Below are 8,068 nucleotides of genomic sequence, written 5' to 3'. Positions count from 1 at the left end.
ACGCTCTTCATACTCTGGTACTCTTATTTACACAACAGACACCATCTCCAGACTATCAACTCTTGAAAGAGGAACCATTATTGGTTTTCATAATTACAGCACGCAGCACAGTTACACTTAATGTACTTCAGAAGGAAGAAGAATCTTGGCACTCAGCATTATCATACCTCTCTCTGCTATATTTCTTAAATTCTCTTCTGTTTAGGAAGTCATTTGAGGGGGCTGGCAGGTGACATGGTGGTTAAGGGTGCTGGACCCCCACAAGGCTGATGACAGAGTCTCGGGCCTGGTGGCTTGCTTCTTCACTTTCTCGCTCGCTTTCTCTCACTCTGTCTCTCTCTGGTCAAGAAAGAAAGAAAAGGAAGGTAGGAAAGAAGAAAGGAAGGAAAGGAGGTAAGGAAGAAATAAGGAAGGAAGTAATCTTAAAAAAAATAAAAATGAAGTTATTTCAGAATCATCTGTTCCTTCTAGGCTCTGTGGGTGAGATGAAATGGGATGGATTAGAACAGAGTACAGTGAAGTGGAAGCAAAAATGAGTAAGAGATGTTCCCAAACTTAGAGAGTTTTAAAATCTAGAGGGGCAAAACAACTCAGAAACATCAAGAAGGAAATTAATCTTTAGTAATAAGGATCTTGAAGGGGGACGTCTTCTTAAGCAAATACTCTGAAATTGACTGATGATAGTGTTTGTAACACGCTAAAACTAAACACTGCCTCAATGGCCTCTTCTTTTTGACCTGGAAAAGTAATTAAGGGAGCCAGTTTTACTTTGCCAAAGCATGCTATATTTTTTTGACCTGCAAATGCAAACATTTTGGGTTTGAAGAGTGAAACAAAATTTAACCTTTTGGCATTGTAAGGTTAGGTGTTTGTTTGTTTTAAGTTGAAAGATGGTGGTTCCTGTCAAAATGTTTCATGGCTTGAGTTTCAGAGATCCTTGTAGATCTACAACAGTAATAATAAATACTTATTTCAAGATTTAATTATAAATTGACAGGAAAGATATGAAATGTTTCCTTGCAATTTTCACATTGAAAATTAGAAATTCCTCTGACAACGCACACCTCTGTCTAACACTCACTATTACTATTCCAGACAGTCTCAAAGCTAAAAATGTAATTCAAGAAAAGAAAATGCAGTATATTTCCAGGACAAGAAAAAGTTCAGTACTCAATAATCACATAGTGCTGTTTAAGCTAGGAATTACTGGGGATGAGATACAAAACACATGGTTACAAATAAGAGTTCAGTGGAGAAAGGTTATTCAACCAATAATACTGAGACAATTGGGTATCTATGTGTACAACGGATGAATCTTTCTCTCATACAACACACAAAAATTAATTCAACACAGCACAGAGGCCCAAATGTAAGAGACAAATAAAACTTTTAGAAGAAATCATGACTTTTGGTTAAGCAAATATTTCTTAGATTTAATACCAAAAGCATTCTCTATAAAAGAAAAAAAATTAGATACACTATATTTTATCAAAATTAAATATGCTTATGTTTCCAAAGACACCATTAATAAACAAAATAACGGGGGCCAGCAGGTGACATGGTGAGTAAAGCGCTGGGCATTCCCATGTGGCCAACCATAGTTCAAGTCCTGGATCGGGGGCTTGCTTTCTGAGTTTCCCTCTCTGTGTCTCTCTGTGTGTTTCTCTCTGGTCAAATTAAAATAAATGAATGAATAAATAAAATTTAATAAAGAATTATTTGGAAAAAATGAACTACACTCTGAGAAAAATATTTACAAATTATATATCTAATAAAGATCTGGTTTCCAGAATATATAAAGAACTCTTATAAATTAATAAGAAGACAGATGACCCTGTGTTTAAATGGGGAGGAGATCCGAATAGACATTTTACCCAAAAAAATACATGAATGAGCAATAAGCACACCAAAAATGATCAAAATATAAAGTCACTAGTCATTAGGGAAATGCAAATTAAGTCTACAATGAGACACCAATTTTTACCTCCTAAAATTTTAATCAAAAAGGTTTTAATCAAAATGAAAGGTAATAATAAATGTTGCCAAGGGTGTAGGAATATAGGAACCCTTATGCTAGTGAGGATGTAAAATGGTAAAGTCACTTTGGAAAACAATTTGGCAGTTTCTTAAAAAGCTACATATAGCTTTTATCTCTCTGTAGTGCTTGTGAGCCTGCAGGTCGGCTACGGCCGCTGGTCACTGTTCCACAGGATGGGATTTGTTAAAGTCGTCAAGAATAAGGCCTACTTTAAGAGATACCAAGTGAAATTTAGAAGACGCCGAGAGGGTAAAACTGATTACTATGCTCAGAAACGCTTGGTGATCCAGGATAAAAATAAGTACAACACACCCAAATACAGGCTGATAGTTCGTGTAACTAACAGAGATATTATTCTCAGATTGCTTATGCCTGTATTGAAGGGGATGTGAGAGTCTGCGCAGCTCATGCACACGAACTACCAAAATACGGTGTGAAGGTTGGCCTGAGAAATGATGCTGCAGCATATTGTACTGGCCTGCTGCTGGCCCGCAGGCTTCTCAATAGGTTTGGCATGGACAAGATCTAGGAAGGTCAAGTGGAAGTGACCGGAGATGAGTACAATGTAGAAAGCATCGATGGTCAACCTGGTGCCTTCACCTGCTATTTGGATGCAGGCCTTGCCAGAACCACCACTGGCAATAAAGTTTTTGGGGCCCTGAAGGGAGTGGTGGATGGAGGATTATCTATCCCTCACAGTACTAAACGATTCCCTGGTTATGACTCTGAAAGCAAGGAATTTAATGCAGAAGTCCATCGGAAGCATATCATGGGCCAGGACGTTGCAGACTACATGCGTTACCTAATGGAAGAAGATGAAGAAACTTACAAGAAACAGTTCTCTCAGTACATAAAGAACAATGTAACTCCAGACATGATGGAAGAGATGTAGAAGAAAGCTCACACTGCTATACGAGAGAACCCAGTCTATGAAAAGAAACCCAAGAAAGAAGTTAAAAAGAAGAGGTGGAATCATCCCAAGATGTCCCTTGCCCAGAAGAAAGATCGGGTAGCCCAGAAGAAGGCAAGCTTCCTCAGAGCTCAGGAGCGGGCTGCTGAGAGCTAAACCAAACAATTTTCTATGACTTTATTCACGATAAAAGATAATAAATCACAAGAAAGAAAAAAAAAAAAAGCTACATATAAATTTGCATATAGTGGAAACAATCCTTAGGTCTATCAACTGACAAACGCATAAGCAAACAGACAAATGAAGTGTAATATATCCATTCAATGGAATATTATTCAGTAATTAAAAAATGAAATACAGATATACAATATAATATGAACTTCAAAACCTAAAAGAAGTCAGACATGAAAAATCATACAATTATTTTTCCATTTATACAAAATAGCTAGAACAGGCAAATCTATAGAGACAAAAGAGATAAGTAGTTGTCCAAATCTAGGGAATGGAAAAGGGAGGTAATCATAAACTATTATGATTAATCATTTTGGGATGATAAAAAAGATCTAAAACCAGATTGTTTAGGCTCAGTACAGAATAAAAATGCCAGCGCCATGTTTAAAAGGCATGAAAGCACTTCTTCCTTTTTTCTATGTCTCTCCTAACCTGGAATTGCACATTTTATTTACGTTTTCCCCCCCATTTATTAATGATGGAGTGTGTGTATGCAGGTGTATTGCTGCCAAGGCTGGTATTCAAATCCCAGTAAGTTATGTGAGCTCCAGCTTTCTACACCCTTAACCACTGTGCTTTGGGGCCGGCCCTTTATTTACTATGTAGTGTTGTGCTCCCTCAGTCACTGGGTGAGCACAGACCCTCAAGAGACGCAAAGGGCACATACATCTGGCTCTGAACTTCAGGTGTCCACTCTCTCCAGGGGTAAAGACAGCAATAACAACAGAGAAGAAACAGGGAGTAGATGAACAAGAACTTGTTTCAAGGAGGTTATATGATGTGGCCCAAGCTTCTAAAGCATGCTTCATTGCCCTGTCAGACTTTACAAACAAAAGATAAATTATGGAGAATTCAAGACAGCATTAAACTCCAAGTGCAGGGACCCCTTCAATATTCAGGGAGCCCTGTATAGCTGCATTGGTCACACAAACATGAAGTTGGCCCTGATTGTCGTGATGATTGTCAATTTTGTGAATTAATCAAAAATCACGGAATCATATACTTAAAAATCAGGGCCAGAGGGACCAGCAGATGGTGTAGCAGTTATACTGCTGCACTCCCACATGGCTGACTATGCTTCAAGTCCCAGGCCTGGTGCTTGAAAATCACACTGGTACGTGTGTGTGCGTGTCCAAGATCCCAGGAGAGAATAGAAGAGAAGGGATTATGGCCTAGTCATTCCCCTTTCCCTCTCACCGTCTCTGTCTCTGGTGTGTGTACATGCCATAATGCAAAAACTTCTCAAAAAGAACAGGGCCAGATAGTCGCATGGAAATAACACAATGCTCTGCAAAACTGAAACACGTGGAAATATTCCTGCTACGCATCCAGAGATTTCCCTAAACATGCCAGGCACTCATGTACACATGATCCAGGGCTGGATGAAGATGAAAGTGGAATGCAGTGTAAGGACCCTGCTGGGGATAAATCCTCCCACCATGTTCATGGAAAGAAGGAAGGGGGGAAGGAAGGAAAGGAAGGAAGGAAAGGAAAGGAAGGAAGGTAGGTGGGTTGAAAGAAATGGAAAGTTAACTTTGTAGCATATAAATTATACTTCGATAAAAAAAAAATTTTTAAATAGCTTCAAGTTGGTGGCACCACCCGAAAATATAACGAATGCGATTAGAGCCTCACAGAATCTGCATGTGTATGTCCTTCTGCCCAAGCATAAATTAGTATCACAAACTGAGTGCCTTTCCCAGGGCCAAATAAGCAAACAGTCTCAAATGATGAACCCTGTGATAAAAAGAGATATACTTCAGAAAGTCCCATATCAGGACAGAGGCTGTGATTCATGTAAATAGACAAATGTGAAATAATAATATACATGTTGGTCTCTGGCCAGTCTCTGGCACAAAGCTCCTAATACCCCCTTTTTTTTTTTTTTGGAGAGGTTTTTTTTTTTTTTTGCTATAGGGCGCGTGCGCTCGCCAGACAGACAGAGAGAGACATAGAGACAGAAAGCAAGAAATCACCCCCCCAGGGAGGATGGTCACGCCGCAATCCCTTCTCCTCCATTCTCCTCTCGGGATCTTGGGCACGCACGCACACATGCCTGGCGTGAGTTTTAAGCCACCGGGTCCAGGACACGAACCGCGGTCGGCTACATGGGAGTCCAGCGACATAGCCATTACGCCAACTGCTGGTTCCCCTAATACCCTTATTAGACTGGGGTGCTACAAAAATCTTGCTGTAATCTTTGGTCTTTGACCCTAGTCCTTAACACCTAGCTCCTAAATCTCTTAGAATTTCCTGGTTAATGGAAACATTTTTCATTCTATGAGGCAATTTTTGGTGGGTTCCTGGATATGCTCAGGAAAGGAGCTAGCTATCAGGGGAACCAACTATGTAATTAAAGGGTTAGGTCTTCTTTTTTTTTTTTTTGGAGAGGTTTTTTGCTATAGGGCAAGTGTGCTCGCTAGACAGACAGAGAGAGACAGAGAGACAGAAAGCGAGAAATCACCCTCCAGGGGGGATGGTCACGCCGCAATCCCTTCTCCTCCACTCTCCTCTCGGGATCTTGGGCACGCACGCACACGCACCCGCCGTGAGTTCTAAGCCACCGGGTCCGGGACACGAACCGCGGTCGACTACATGGGAGTCCAGCAACATAGCCATTACGCTAACTGCTGGTTCCCAGGGTTAGGTCTTTTAACCCCATTCCTGACCTCTAGGAGGAGAGAGGTGCTAAAGGTTGAGTTAATCACCAATGGCCAATGATGTAATCAATCATACCTACGAAATGAAGCTTCCATGAACACCAGAAAGACAGAGCTCAGACAAGCTTTTGGCCATCTGTACATGAGGTCCCTGGAGGGTGGCACGCTAACAAGCCCAGAGGCTCTTCATCTCTTGCCTATGCATCTCTTCCGTCTAGCTATTCATCTGAATCCTCTGTACTGACATTGATAATAAACGTGTAGGCATAGTAAAGTGTTTCCCTGAGTTCTATGAGCAGCTCTAGAACATAAAATGAACCAAAAGAGGGGGGTCATGGGAATCCTCTATTTATGGCTGGTTGGTCAGAAATCCATGTGACAACTAACTGCTTATGACTGGAATCTGAAGTAAGAGTCTTGAGAAATGGAGCCCTTAACCAGTAGAATATGACGCTTTCTCCATGTAGATAGTGTCAGAATAGAACTGAGCTAGAGGACACCCCACTGGTGTCTGATGGAGAATTCTTTTGGCTGGTATATGAGGAAAAACCCCCACACACCTGGTGTCAGAAGTATTATGCTGTGTGGTGTATGAGAACAGGAAAAGCACTTTGGCTTTTTCATTTCTTTTTAATAACTCTTTATGAGTAAAACAAGAGTCAGTCTTTCTCATAACCAAAGAAGAACTTCTAATTGCTAGGGATTTCTAAGAAGAAAGTAGGGCCAAATGAACAGCACTGATGAAAGCTCACAATCAAGACTGAATCTCCATCAAAAGGTATCTTGCACCAAGCAACTCCAAGTGCTAAATTGCTTCTGACTAAGTCTACTCTATGAACCAGAGTCTTACAACTCTACTAGGGCATTTCTGCATGACATAATTGCTCTTGGAAGATCTTATATTCTGCCAAAATTCATGTTTAAATATTAAAGGTAAAATATTATAGGAAGCAGTCCATGCAAAACCTATACTACAAATCTCAAAAACATAAAAGAAGCCTACATAACCAGAGGACTAACAAAAAACATTAATAATACCCCTAAATATATCAACATTAATAACGCCCGGCCAAAATATTAGTTTTGTTTTTGTTTTTGTTTTTTAAAGAGATTTTTGCTATAGGGTGCATACACTCACTAGAGAGACAGAAATCGAGAAATTACCCTCTGGGGGTATGACCATGCCACAATCCCTTTTCCTCCATTCTCCTTTCAGGATTTTGGTCATGCACACACATGCACCTGGTGTGAGTTTTAAGCCACCAGGTCAGGGACTTGAACCATGACCAACTACGTGGGAGTCCAGCAATGCAACCATTATGCCATCTGAGGTCCCTCAATGTAGTTTATTTTTAAAGGTAGGTTAAATTCCAAATAAACACAGAATTTGGTAAACATAGGCTTTTTTAACAAGGGGGGGGTTGGTAAGTAAATGTAACTTGATGGAAGGAACTGTAAGGCAGGAATAAAGTTAAGAAAACAAGAGCAAAACACACAAAAATTAGAGAGAACTCCAAAAGCATTGCTTCCAAAGATAGAGTGCATGACAGCACTGAGCCAAAAAGAATGGCGTGATAGGACATCCTGTACAGCACTCTCTTCATTCCTCTGTGGCTTGCCACATTCAGCTTTGTTAAAGGATTCGTATATCTGAGTTCCAATGTCATTATGTGGTAATGCAACACATTTACCTACTGGGGAAAATCATCTGCAAACTGAAATAATTTCCACATTATATAGCTATCATGCCACTATTTACCATGTTCTAGAAACGAGCACTATAATAGCATACACTGAATTCGACCTAATGACTGTTTAAACCTGTGTCCTACTTGCCTATGTTTTTACCTGCCTTGCTTTAATCCAACATCCCAATGTTAGACATCTTTTGGTGGCCACATTTGTGAATCTCTAGGAAATTATCCTTCTCTGTTAGGGTTCAGTATTTTATTTGGAGAGTCAGGGAAGGAGATTTTGTTTGGTTGGTTTAATATTATAACAGAAAGACTTAATATATATTGACATATTATTTTTTCTTAACTTTAAAAGTTGTGATTTTCACTTCTCTTTCTCAAATTCAAGAATAACATCTCAATTTAATTTTTATTATACCTCTATACCAAAAAAAAAAAATACTTCTTTACCTTAATCTGTACCACAGTTTCATCTTTTTTTCTTTCTTTTTTTTTTTTTTTTTTTGGGGGTTTTTTTTACAGGGGACAGGTGTCC

The 8,068-nt window shown here is 39.6% G+C and overlaps 1 protein-coding gene and 1 pseudogene across 1 annotated transcript in view; one reads left to right on the top strand and one right to left on the bottom strand.

Annotated features, from left to right (window-relative positions):
- Window positions 1–8,068, bottom strand: part of MNAT1 (MNAT1 component of CDK activating kinase) — a 240,324-nt gene that overhangs the window by 43,517 nt on the left and 188,739 nt on the right. The window lies entirely within an intron of this gene.
- Window positions 2,162–3,104, top strand: LOC106736354 (60S ribosomal protein L5 pseudogene; annotated as a pseudogene).

The sequence above is a fragment of the Tupaia chinensis genome, unplaced genomic scaffold, assembly GCF_000334495.1.
Source record: "Tupaia chinensis unplaced genomic scaffold, TupChi_1.0 Scaffold138921_1, whole genome shotgun sequence".
NCBI classification, from domain to species: domain Eukaryota; kingdom Metazoa; phylum Chordata; class Mammalia; order Scandentia; family Tupaiidae; genus Tupaia; species Tupaia belangeri.
The sequence above is the reverse complement of the archived record's forward strand: the minus strand, read 5'-3'. Positions and strand labels throughout refer to the sequence as shown.